General features: G+C 42.1%; 1 long non-coding RNA gene across 2 annotated transcripts; it reads left to right on the top strand.

The window, feature by feature from the left end:
• Window positions 1-478: 478 nt before the first annotated feature.
• LOC132207640 (uncharacterized) lies at window positions 479-12,604 on the top strand. 2 transcript variants are annotated; one of them, XR_009443659.1, is made up of 4 exons: window positions 479-559; window positions 695-738; window positions 1,513-1,654; window positions 5,562-12,604. It is a non-coding gene; the product is annotated as an uncharacterized LOC132207640 (long non-coding RNA). The 2 variants fall into 2 exon arrangements; XR_009443658.1 differs by having other exon boundaries at window positions 511-738.
• Window positions 12,605-13,113: the final 509 nt, after the last annotated feature.

The following is a 13,113-nucleotide window of genomic DNA, read 5'->3' as shown; positions in this document are numbered from 1 at the left end:
CAAGTCTCTGAAACAGCCAAAACATCGAGGAAAATGACAGAGTAAAAGTTTCCATAAAATACAAGCTGTTTTGCCGTACATTAGGAGAATCAGGAATGGCCCTTTTTTTCCCCATCTCGGGATGAACCCTCACCATCACTCACAGAGCTAATGAACAGCAGGAAAAATCTTCACCACTGACTACCTGCACTCACCTATCACCTTCCCACCTACCTTCCCCAGCCCCCACTCTGTTTATGTTTCAGTTCCCGTCCCCTCCCCCATTTCTGAAGAAGGGTCCTGAACCATCAACTTTCCTGCTCCTCTGATGGTGCCTGGCTCGCTGTGTTCCTCCAGCTCCACACTGTGTCATCTGTGACTCCAACACCTGCAGCTATTGCTATCTCCCTGTGAGCGATGTCAGCTTTGGTTCAATCGGAGCACGGGGCGGGGCCAATGGAAGCGGCCTACCCTCCAGCCAATCAGAGCGAGTGAGATGTTTGTCTGTGTGAAAATCATGTGATCGCCTCTGTCCGCGGGCGCAATATCTCTGCGAATGAGGGTTAGCTGCTTGCCGAAGGTACAGTACACGGGATAAAAAGGAAAGCTGCAAAAAAACGGGAGGGAAATACTTTCGGTATTGACTGAGAGGCTTTATTAGCCGTTGATGCATGTCAGAAAACAAATTTTAACATGCCGGTCCCGTGTTTTGCAGCAAACGGAAAAACTGCTACGGACCTGAGGCTGCGATAGGCAGAGGTAATTGCCACCATCTTTATTAGGGGCAGTGATCTTCGGGACTCATGCCGGATCGCCATATTTATAGGTGGCAACCTGTAGTGGAACGCAAGCGCAGCCTTTCTTGCTTGGGAGGGGAGATTAGGACAAGAGAAATGTTTGTTTTTGTTTTTGTTTTTGTTTTTCTGGACTTCTTTCCCAGACTGAGACACGGCGTGTATTTCCTGGGAAGGACCTTTGACGCTGGCGGAGTACTGGCTTCAGGCAGTAGAAATTGCTGCAAGTTATACGTTAGATATTTAATGGAGGAGAAATGTCGAAAACGTGTTCAGAACTGCATGTTCAAAAACAAAGTTGCTGGAAAAGCTCAGTAGGTTTGGTAGCATCTGTGAAAGGAAAAAAAATAACGTTTCGGATCCGCTAATCCTTGCTTAGAACTTCATGTTACCTGTTGCACTCTCACTGTAGGAAGTCCTGCTTTAAATATTATGATCTATTAAAGCATATCCGTTTGCCCAGTATTCATATGATTGGGATCAAATCACTGAAAGTGCTCTGAGTCCCCTTGTGCTCCCTGGTCAAATTTATTAATGTCTGACTTCCTCAGTCTCTAATAATGGGTGTATTTTACCTCTGCATCTTTCTGTGTGGGGGAGCAGGGTGCTTTTAAGAGGAGGATTTATACATAACTAACAGAAACCAAGAGAAATGTTTGCCTTTTCCAGACAATCTTGTGTTTTCTGGATTTCTGTCCAGGCCTGACCGTTATTTGTCTCTTGTGGATTTGCTTTACAGGATATTTATTGAGAATAATTTGCAGACCAGGATCCCAATGCAAGTTCTCCATTAAGCGGAGTGATCAGGATCTGAGTATCATTGACACTTAACAGTGAAAGGAAAGAGGTTTAACCATTCTATGCGTGGGAGAATACTCCTGGTAAGTTTGTAACTTGAAAGCAGGATATTCAAATTTTTGGTTTGATCACCTCTGGGATAAGTGTTCAGTTCTATACCCTGCAGCTGAGAAAGGAGATATTGGCCTGAGAGGGGTAGATTTGTCCAAACAACACCTCGTCTCTTTGAAAGAACTGTCATATTTAGTCCCATTCGCCCACTTCATGATTTTAGTCTATACATTTTTCATTCTTGAATACCTGCAAACTTCCTTTTAAAATTCCTGATGGGCACAAATTCCAGCACCCCTCCAGGTGGAATCTTCCATTTCCTGACAACTCCATTGATCCTGAAACTGCTGAAGTCTGTGTTGATTCCTGAGGTTTATAAATTATTGCATTTAACGTGAAGATGCTGTTCCCTGAGCTTCCATTGAGCTGCATTGAAACAGTATGGGAGGCTGAGATCAGAGTGGGTGTGAGCAGACAATGAAAATGAAAAGGCTGCACTGTGAGTGCTGCTTGGCTAAATGAGAGTGCTTTGGAGTTGGGTGAAACAGAAAGTGAAACTGAAAGATTGAGTGTGATGCTCAGTCTCAGTTTGGGCAGTTCAGAAAGTCTCTCAGTCCTAATGGAAACAGCCAATTGATATTTGATATCGTAAAGAATTTTCTTACAGTTTTTAAAGTATATATTAGCTTAAATAAAGTTAGGGGCTTTAGGTTTATAATAGTAATGTTTGAAATGAAGGGGGAGGACCTAGCTTAATTAAATTCTTTTTAAGGCAGAAACTGGCTTAATCTGGAGAGAAGTCATAACAGAAGACATCACATCTGTGGTGTGCTCCTCTTGCACAATAGAACATAGGCTCTTGATGTTGTGTCGACCTGTGAAACCACACTGAAGCCCATTTAACCCACACTATTCCATTATCATCCATATGTTTATCCAAAGACCACTTAAATGCCCTTAAACTTGGCGAGTCTACTACTGTTGCAGGCAGGGCATTGCACGCCCTTATTACCCTGAGTAAAGAACCTACCTCTGACATCTGTCCGATATCTATGACCCGTCAATCTAAAGCTATATCCCCTCGTGCTAGCCAGCTCCATCTGAGGAAAAAGGATCTCAGTGCCCACCCTATCTAATCCTCATATCATCTTGTATGTCTCTATTAGGTCACCTCTGAACCTTCTTCTCTCTGACGAAAACAGCCTAAAGTCCCTCAACCTTTCCTCATAAGACCTTCCCTCGATACCAGGCAACATTCTGGTAAATCTCCTGTGCACCCTTTCCAATGCTTGCACATCCTTCGTGCAATGCGGTGACCAGAACTCCGAGTGCGGCCGCACCAGAGTTTCGTACCGCTGCAATATGACCTCATGGTTCTGAAACGCAATCCCTCTATCAATAAAAACGAACACATTGTACACCTTCTTAACAACCCTATCAACTTGTGGACACTTTCAGGGATCTATGTACATGGACACCGAGATCTCTTTGCTCATCCACACTATCAAGAATCTTACCATTAGCCCAGTACTCTGTATTCCTGTTACTCCTTCCAATGTGAATCACCTCACAGTTTTCCGCATTAAACTCTGGGACATTACCAGTGTCCCTATTGGCTATTTGTGCAGGAAGTGTGTCCATCTGCAGCTACTGGTTAACTGCTTTTCAGAGCTTGAGCTGTGGGTGCAGTCAGTATGGAGCATCCATGGTAACTGAGAAGGTTGTGGTCGCATTCTCAACAGACTGGTCACGCAGCAGGTGAAGATTACACAGACAGCAAGAGAATGGGTGACTATCAGACAAGTAAAAGGCTCAGAAAGGAAGTGCTAGAGTCATCTCCCTCAAATAGATATACTGTTTTGGGTACTGTTCGGTTGGGGGGTTGGGGGTGGGGGAGAGAGGTGGGGGATGTTGGGGTGGCCACTCGGGAAGCAGCATCAGTCAGGTTCATGGCACTCGGAGTAACTCCGCTGCATAGAAGGGGAGGGAAACGATAAATATGACTGTAGAGACAGGGGATTCAATAGTAAGGGATAGAGAGAGACATGAATCCAGGATGGTATGTTGCCTCCCTGGTGCCAGGATTAGCAATGACATGGAGCAGCTTCAGGACATTCTGGAGTGGGAGGATGAACATCCGATTGTACCAGTGACATAGGAAAACCAAGGGAGGAGGACCTGAAAGCTGAAGATAGGAAGTTAAGAGATACACTAAAATACGAGATCTCAAATATAGTATTGTCAAGCTTACACCCAGTGCCACATTGTTGTCGGGAGAAGTTTGTGTTGTGTTCAGTTGTACGAGTGACCTTTATTCAGAGCTCTGTTACCACATGTGTGGGAGAGGCCAGAGTCCACTCCAAACCTGGCTTTCACATGAGGCCTAATTCCCCTCTTAAATACAGCTCAGATTGGAAGAGTGGACAATGACATTCAGACTTTCCCTGGCTGATTGTGATATTTTTATTCCATTCGCTAGATGTTATTTACATGCAATATTGTTGTCATTGTTAGCCACACACCCCAAATCAATATACCCAATCCAGTAAGCAAACCACTTTCCTAGGATGGTGACGGCGAGTACGAGGGGGCATAGCTTTAAATTGAGGGGTGAAAGATATAGGACAGATGCCAGAGGTAGTTTCTTTACTCAGAGAGTAGTAAGGGAATGGAACGCTTTGCCTGCAACGCTAGTAGATTTGCCAACTTTAGGTACATTTAGGGTGTCATTGGATAAGCATATGGACGTACATGGAATAGTGTAGGTTAGACGGGCTTGAGATCGGTATGACAGGTCGGCAAAACATCAAGGGCCGAAGGGCCTGTACTGTGCTGTAATGTTCTATGTCCTATGTTCAAACAATCGTGGACAACACTATGTTCAGTCCTAAACCCTTCTATAATCTCCTGAGGTTAGCTCGAAAACTACTTCGTCTGTCTTTGGGACCTTACAATGCTTTGGCAGTTATATTCCTCCTCAGACATTTGCCAGCTGCACCACATTTTTTTGCCAAAAACCAAAATAGTAGCTTATCACTAAGAACTTTTCCAAATTCTCTACTAACTGTAGTGTGGATTGTTAGGAATTGTGATAAAGTCTTTTAAACTCAACTCTGATATAAAGTAACTACAATTTTGTAATACAGTTGACAAATTGTGGAAAAATCCCTCTGTCACTTCAGCTTAAAAGATCAAACAGTGTTTCTGACTTGCTGCTGCAGTTTACAACCCCAACAATTTGTATGCTGCAAATGATTTTTAAAGTGAAGTTTCATTTTCTACTCTAAGCGCTTTCCATTATTACTTTCTTGTTTTAATAAAGAGCATCTATTCAAACTCCACCGAGGGTGAAATTCAGTCACTTTAGAACTTTACCAAGCTGTTAAACAGAACTTGTTTAGATTTCACAAATAACTAAGGCACTAACCATATCTTCACTTTGGATTTTGTAATCTATCTTTGTCACTCTTCCGTTGATCTTTGGATGTAAGAATTTGTTCAAATTATCCGTATCTACATTTCAATTGTTTTATCTCTCTGCAGCCCTGACTTCTCTCTTTATAATCTTCCTTTGCCCCTTCCTATGTTGTTGGTCTTTTAGAGGTTGTGTTTACACCGTTTATTGCTTTGCCTTCCATAATGATGCAGTGAGCTGCTTTTATTGCTGACAAACATTTGCTCAAGGAATTTAGCTAACCGTTTCACGTTAATTGGTTGTTTGCATTTCTGGTTACAATTACCTAAACAGTTCAGAATGCTGTAGGATCAGACTTTTGCTTCTACTTTTCATTAAGTAACAAACTTGTGATTGTGGCTGAACCGGGCCTTTAAACACTGCCTCTTGTTAAAATGCTTATGTGTTTTGAACTGCCTGTTAACAGAAACCCAAGTAAATTCCCTAATGTTCCTTCTCAACAGGACTCTTTTATATCCCCACAGGACCTTTCGTGATCTAATCCCGTAACAGTGTGAGCTGCTACAATGCACATGCTAGTAAAAGCATAAGAGGACAGATGAGATGAGTGCATGGCTGGAGCTATAACTTAAAAAGATTTGGATTCCTGAGGCATTGAGACTGTTTGTTTGTTTCTGGGGAAGGTGGGACATGCACAAGCTTGAACAATTGTCCTGGGCAGAGCTGGGACAGATATTCTTGTTGATGCTTTTGCTAGTTCCACTGGTGAGGATTTAAACTCGTATGACAGGGGAATGGGAACCAAAGTATACCTTTAGCAGTAAAAGACTCAAATCAGCAAATGGGACGTGAAATTAGTTCATGATGTTGTCGGTGGCTGAAAGATTAAAAGAAAGAAGGATTAATCAAGATCAAATCTCTTTTCATACATCAGTCCTGTGATCCCAGGAATTGGTCTGGTGAACCTTCTTTGCGATCATTCAGTAGCCAGACCATCCTTCCTTTGGAAAGGAGAACAAAGGTGCACACTACTGCAGGTGTGGTCTCACCAAGGCCCTTATAGAAAGACATCCCTCCTCCTGTACTCGAATCCTGTCACAATGAAGGCCGAAATATCATTTGCATTCTTCACTACTTGCTGCTGCCTGTTTCCTAAAAGAGAATAGGAGAGAAACACGGAACTAAATGGGGTCAGACAGTCGGGTACAATTGTTGAACACACTGTCCCCATTGTATCGGTGCTGGCCATCAAGCACCTATTTAAGCTAGGCCCGTTTTCTGGCACTCGGTGTGTAACCTATATTATGGTGCAGTGGATGATCATCTCAACACTTCTTCAAGATTGCAATGGTTCCTGCATCTATTAACATTTCAGATGCTGCCAGATCTACTGTGTATCTCCATCTTTTTCTGTTTTTATTCCAGATTTCGGGTATTTTGCTGTGTATTCTTAGTCCTTCAGAAGCATCAGAGGGTATGGGGAGAAAACAGGAATTGGATTCATTTTCAGATGTATAAAATGCCTGCCCTTCATGTCTGTCCAAACTCTATCTCTTTTTGTAGTTTTGGGCAAACGCTGACTGTTTCCTTTCCCTGAAGGACATTAAATGAACCAGTTCAGTTTTACTGATAATCCAGCAGTGCCCCTCAGTGTTGCATCCACAATTGACCAGATTAATTTCTGAGTTTCACAATCTTTGTGTGTGTTCTTCTGGTTTCTCTCTCTCTCTCTCTCTCTCTCTCTCTCTCTCTCTCTCTCTCTCTACGTTTCTTTTTTTTCTTCAGTTTGAAATTTTGATTGCATTCAGAGAAATCAAACAAAACCACATCCAGATCTGACACTCAATCTGTTTGTCATAACCTAATTATCTCAGGATTTTGAACATTAAAGGAAGAAGCACTGTTCACACCAGGGAGAAATGCGTATTGTCTGTGTGTCGAAGAGTCTTTGAAGATTCATCTGAAATGCCCAAACACCAGCGCAGTCACACTTGGGAGAGACTGTGGAAATGTGGGGATTGTGGGAAGGGATTTATTTACCCATCCCAGCTGGAAATGCACCAACGCAGTCACACTGGGGAGAAACCGTTCATTTGCTCTGATTGTGGGCTGGGATTCACTCAGTCAAGCAACCTGCTGAAACACCGAGTTCACAGTGGGGAGAGACTGTTCACATGTTCCGAGTATGGGAAGGGATTTGCTCGCTCACTCAACCAACCTGCTGAGACACCAGCGAGTTCACTCTGGGGACAGACCATTCACTTGTTCTATGTGTGGAAAGGGATTCACTCAATCATCCCAACTGTTAACACACCAGCAAGTTCACCACAACCACATTTGAAGGATTTTGCCCTTAAATCAAGGAATGAACTTTGATCTTTGGGCTGTTTGTACTGGTGTCATTAGTCCCTGCTCAAAACTTGATCTTCTCTTGGGAAATAAGGTAGGGCAGGTGACTGAGGGGTCAGCAGGGGCGAGAATATTTTGGGGCCTATGATTGTATCTCTATTAGTTTTAAAATAATTATGGAAAAGGATAGACTTTGGTCTAAGAGTCAAAGTTTTAAATGAGACTAAGGCCAATTTTGACACTACTATGCTCCTTAAAAGCACAGTAAGACCGCCTATGTGTGGGAATGCACGAGTTGGGTGAGATACAAAAAAGTATTTTACATCAGTATTTACTGTGATCAAGGATACAAAAGCTAAAGAACTTAGAGAAATGAATGTGTATCTTGAAAAGTTCCATGTTGTGGAGGAGGTGGTGCTGGATGCCTTACAGACCATAAAGGTGGATAAATCCCCAGGACCTCTTCAGGTGTATTCTCGAACTTTGCGGGAAGCTAGGCTTGCAATTGGGCCCCTTGCTCAGATATTTGCACCATTGACAGTCATAGGTGAGCTGTTACACTGGAGGTTGGCTAATCTGGTGCCATTGTTTAAGAAAGGTGGTAACAGAAAACCAGGGAACAATAAACTTTTGGTGAGCCTGACGTCAGCTGTGGGTAAGTTGTTGGAGGGAATTCTGAGGGATAGGATTTACATATATTTGGAAAGCGTGGACTGAATGGGGAATAGTCGACATGGCTTTGTCCATAGGAAATTATGTCTTACTAACTTGATTGAGTTTTTTTGAAGAAGTTAGAAACAAGATTGATGGCAGAGCGGTGGATGTTTTCGATATTCCGCATGGTCGACTGATTAACAAGGTTAGATCACATGGAATCCAGGGAGAGCTGGCCATTTGGAAAGGCGTTTGACCTGCAGTATGCTGCAAGGATTGGTACTTAGTAGCTATAACTCGTACATTCACATCCAAATCATCTTTATAAATGACAAAATGGAGTGGACCCAGCTCTGATCCTTGCAGCACACCACTGGTCACAGGCCTCCAGTCTACAAAGCAACCCTCCACCAGCACTCCGTCTTCTACCTTCAAGTCAGATCTGTTTCCAAATGACTGGTTCTCTCTGTATTCCATGTGATCTGACCTTGCTCATCAGTCTACCATGAGGAACCTTGTCAAACGCCTTAGTGACATCCATATAGAATACATCCACCTCTTTGCGCTATTCAATCCTCTTTGTTCCTCCATCAAAAAAAAATCAAGTCAGTGAGACATGATTTCCTACACACACAGCCATGTTGATTATCCCTAATCAGTCCCTCCCTTTCCAAATATTTCAAGTACTATCCCTCAGGATTCCTAGAACGACTTTCCCACCACTAATATCAGGCTCACTGGCCTATAGTTCCCTGGCTTTTCCTTACCACCTTTCTTAAATAGTGGCACCACATTAGCCAACTTCTGGTCCCTCACCTGTGGATATCGATGACACAAATATCTCAGCAAGGGGCCCAGCAATCACTTGCCTAGCTTCCCTCCGAGTTCTCGGATACGCCTGATCAGGTCCCAGGAATTTATCCGCTTTTATGCGTTTAAAGCATCACTACCTCTGTAATATGGATAATTTTCACGATGTTGCTATTTATTTCCCCACAGTCTATATCTTCCATATCCTTTTCTGTAGTAAATACTGATGCATAATACTTGTTTTATTATATTCCCCATTTCTTGCAATTCCACACATAGGAGGCATTGCTGCTTTTTAAGGGGCCCTATCTCCCCATAGTTATCCTTTTTGTTCTTAATCTATTTGTAGAATCCCACTGGATTTTCCTTAATACTATTTGCCTAAGTTACCTCATGTTCCCTTTTTGCCCTACTAATTTCCCTCTTAAGTATACTATTGTCATTATACTCTTGTAAGCATTCACTCAATCTCTGCTGTCTATACCTGACTTGTCCTTCCTCCTTTTTCTTGACCAAAACCTTGATTTCTCTAGTCATCCAGAATTCCCTATACCTACCAGCATTGTCCTTCACCCGAACAGGAGTATACTGTCCCTGAACTCTCGTTATCTCTTTTTTTTGAAGGCTTCCCACTTTCTAACCTTTCTTTTTTACCTGCAAACATCTGCCCCAATCAACTTTTGAAAGCTCTTGTGTAATACCATTAAAATTGGCCTTCCCCCAATATAGAGCTTTAACTTTCAGATCCGGTCTACTCTTTTCCATCACTATTTTAAAACTAATAGAATTATGGTCACTGGCCCCAAAGTCCTCCCCTGCTGATACCCTAGTCACCTGTCCTGCTTTATTTGCCAAGAGCAGGTCAAGTTTTGCACCTTCTGTAGTCGGTACATCACATACTGAATCAGAACATTTTCCTGTACACTCTCAGCAAACTCCGCTCCATCCAAGCCTTTTAGACCATGGAATTCCCAGTCTGTTTGGAAAGTTAAAATCCCTTCCATCACCACCCTGTTATTCTTACAGATAACTTCTTTCAAAATTATTTGTCAGATTCCTGCTGACTATTGGGGGTGGCTATAGTATAATCCCAATAAGGTGATCATCCCTTTCTTATTTCTCAGTTTCACCCAAATAACTTCCCTGGATGTATTCTCAGATATATCCTGCCTAAGTAACGCCATAATGTTATCCTTGCTCAAAAATGCCACTTTTCCCTCCTCTCTTGCTTTGCTTCCCCCTCCCCCTTCGACTTTCTATCCTTTCTATAGGAACTATATCTTAGAACATTAAGCTGGCAGCCCTGTCCATCTTTGAGCCTTGCCTCTGTAATTGCAATGATAACCCAGTTTCATGTTTCCAATCTTGCCCTGAGTTCCTCTGCCTTAGCTGTTAGGCCTCTGGCATTGAAATAAATGGCGTTTAATTTATTAATCCTTTCGCATTAATCTCAATAACAAATACGTAACTGTAGAGTAGGTTTTGAAAATGATAACGTTTTATTGCTGTATATCAACACATTCACACTGGGTAAAGACAATCCACCCACACAGTGTGTGAAAAGGGATTCCCTAGTTCATTAGGACGGGTTTTCATAGAATTCGGAGTATTCCTACAGTATGGAAACAGGCCCTTCGGCCCAAGAATTCCACACAAAACCTCAGAGCATCCCACCCAGACACATCTCCCCGTAGCCCACCAAATGTATGCATCACTGAACACTCTGGGCAATTTAGCTTGGCGAATCCACTAACCAGCACATGGGAGGAAACCAGAGCACCGAGAGGAAACCCACGCAGCCACAGGGAGAATATGCCAACAACCACATGCTCGGTTGCCCAAGGGTGGAATCAAATCCAGGTCTCTGGCACTGTGAGGCAGCAGTGCTAACCGCTGAGCCACTGTGGTTAACCACCAATGAGTTCCCAAGAATCTGTAGGAATTTTTGTTGCTCGTATTATCTGTATCCAAGTCATGTTATCTGGGCTTGTTTCTCATGATGTTTGAAAACACCACATGTCTGGTTACCTAGTTGGGAGAAAAAATGATATAAATTTTATTAAAACTACTGTGCATTCGATCTTTATTTCAAAAGCAGACTAATTTATTTTGAAAGGGGAGATGGAGAGCCTATCTCCTCTATCCTCACCTCCAACAAGTGCGAGGAACCTGTGGTTTTTATTTTTCACTCAATGACAGTCAGTACATTTCATATGAGCAACTGGGAACCGAGTCATCCCAAAATGCTTGCAACTTAGTGTATTAATGGTACACTATTACAATAATAACCATTACAATTCTTTTCTGAACCTTTTGCAGTTTTACAACATCCGTCCTTCAGCAGGAAGAGTAGAATTACACACAGTGGTTACACCTAAACTGGAATGGGAACTGCATCCTTGTGGGGGGTGGGGGTGGGTTTCCAGTACTGTTGGGGGTCATGTAAAAAGTTTAGCAGTGGGCTGAAATCCAGAGAATGTTCAAAATAATAATGGCCAAAAAGAGAAGAAACAAGAGAGTCTGGAAGGCATTGTCATTGGGCAATTAAGATATAAGCGAGTTTGCCAAGGGTGAATGGTATTTAATGCTTGGAGTCAGATGAATAAGGCAGATGATTTGAGGATACAAATTAGTGGGGTCATAAAGCCATTGCTGTCACTTGGACATGGTTAGCAGCTCAGTATTCCAGGATACAGGGCCTTCATGCAAGGCAGTGGAGGTGTTAAAGGAGGAGGAGATATTGTTATTTTGCTTCGGGAATCTATACAGCAATAAGGACAGGTGACATTTTTGAAAACCCCTTTAAATAAATAAGGAGACAGATTTTGAGAAAGTGTAGAAGTAGCAGGATTATGGTAGCAGAGACTTTCAACTTCCTCAACATTAATGGAGTCGTCATAATGTGAAGGATTTATCAGAATTTTTAAAATACATCCAGGAGAGCATTTTTTCAGCCATTAAGTAGAAGTCCCAACAAGGAAGGGGAAGGTCCTGGACTTGACTTTAGGTTACAAAGTTGAGCAAGTGGTTGAAGTTTCAGTGGGATAGCATTTTGCAGGCAGTTATTATAACTATTCGATTCAGGATTTGTGTGGAAAAGGGCAAGGATGGGTCTAAAGTCCTAAACTGATGCTGAAGTTATGAAGAAAGTAAATGGAATTTTGGCCTTAACTGCGAGGTGTTAGTGTTTTGAGGATCGGGACATCTTGTAACAACTGTATTGGATGTTGGTGAAGCCATATTGGTTTAGCTACTCGTATTTAAGAAAGGATATGCTGGCGTTGAATGCGGTGCAAAAGAGATTCGCTAAGCTGATTCATGGGATGTAAGGGTCATCAAGAATAGCTGGAGGAAGGGAATTTGCAAAGGGAAAATACTAAATAAACAGGTGGTGCCCAGTGTTGGGCTCGTACTCACAACTCTGCACTTAAACAGCGTATGTTCCAACAACTGAGTTAACTTGGCCTTCCACAGTCAATGTTCAAATCCTGCTTTATAAGGTGACAAATGGGTTTTTCACTGACGCCGCTGCAGTCCAAGGAAGTAAAAGGTAACTGCTTTAGAAAATCCCAAGGTTCCAATGTATTCTTCTCATTCACATTGCAATCCATTTTCAGTACTTGCTCCAGGATTTAACATTCAAAATTAATTTTGTGATGTTGTTGCCCTCATCTTTAAGTGCCCTGTATAACTCCAGTCACTCGGTCGAATGGTGAAAAAGTCTGTTTCAATAAACCAATTTTTTTCAGCTACAGTCTAAGAAATGTTCCTTTATTTGCTGAATCTCACACAACATTTTCTTTCTTCTGTGTGTCAACAACTTTTGCCAATTCTCATGTTACGGACTACATTTTCAGAATCTTTTTAACCAGAGGTTTCTGGTGCAGTTGTAAGACTTCATATTAAATGGTACAAAAAACCAAACGGGCTTAAAAGATGAGAAAGGAAATACATTTTTGTATTTTTGCGTGAAGACGGTTCAGTTACTGTGTGCTTGTTTCATATAAAATGGATGATTGAAGTGTTCACAGTGCACTATTTAAATAGCAAATACCAAGACCTTGTGAGCAAGCATTTAAGACATTTGACACATTGAGGGAATTAATTTAGAAACCCAAAATGTCCAGAAAATGTGCTGGATAAATTCAGCAGGTCTGTTATTTTCGCTCTTTTCGATTCAGGATGGGTATGGAAAAGGACAGAAATGGGTCTAAAGTCCTCTGTGGGTGCTGCAAATGATTAAGAGAGAAGATCGAATTTTAG

Source organism: Stegostoma tigrinum, unplaced genomic scaffold, assembly GCF_030684315.1.
Source record: "Stegostoma tigrinum isolate sSteTig4 unplaced genomic scaffold, sSteTig4.hap1 scaffold_116, whole genome shotgun sequence".
Taxonomy (NCBI): Eukaryota; Metazoa; Chordata; class Chondrichthyes; order Orectolobiformes; family Stegostomatidae; genus Stegostoma; species Stegostoma tigrinum.
The sequence above is the reverse complement of the archived record's forward strand: the minus strand, read 5'-3'. Positions and strand labels throughout refer to the sequence as shown.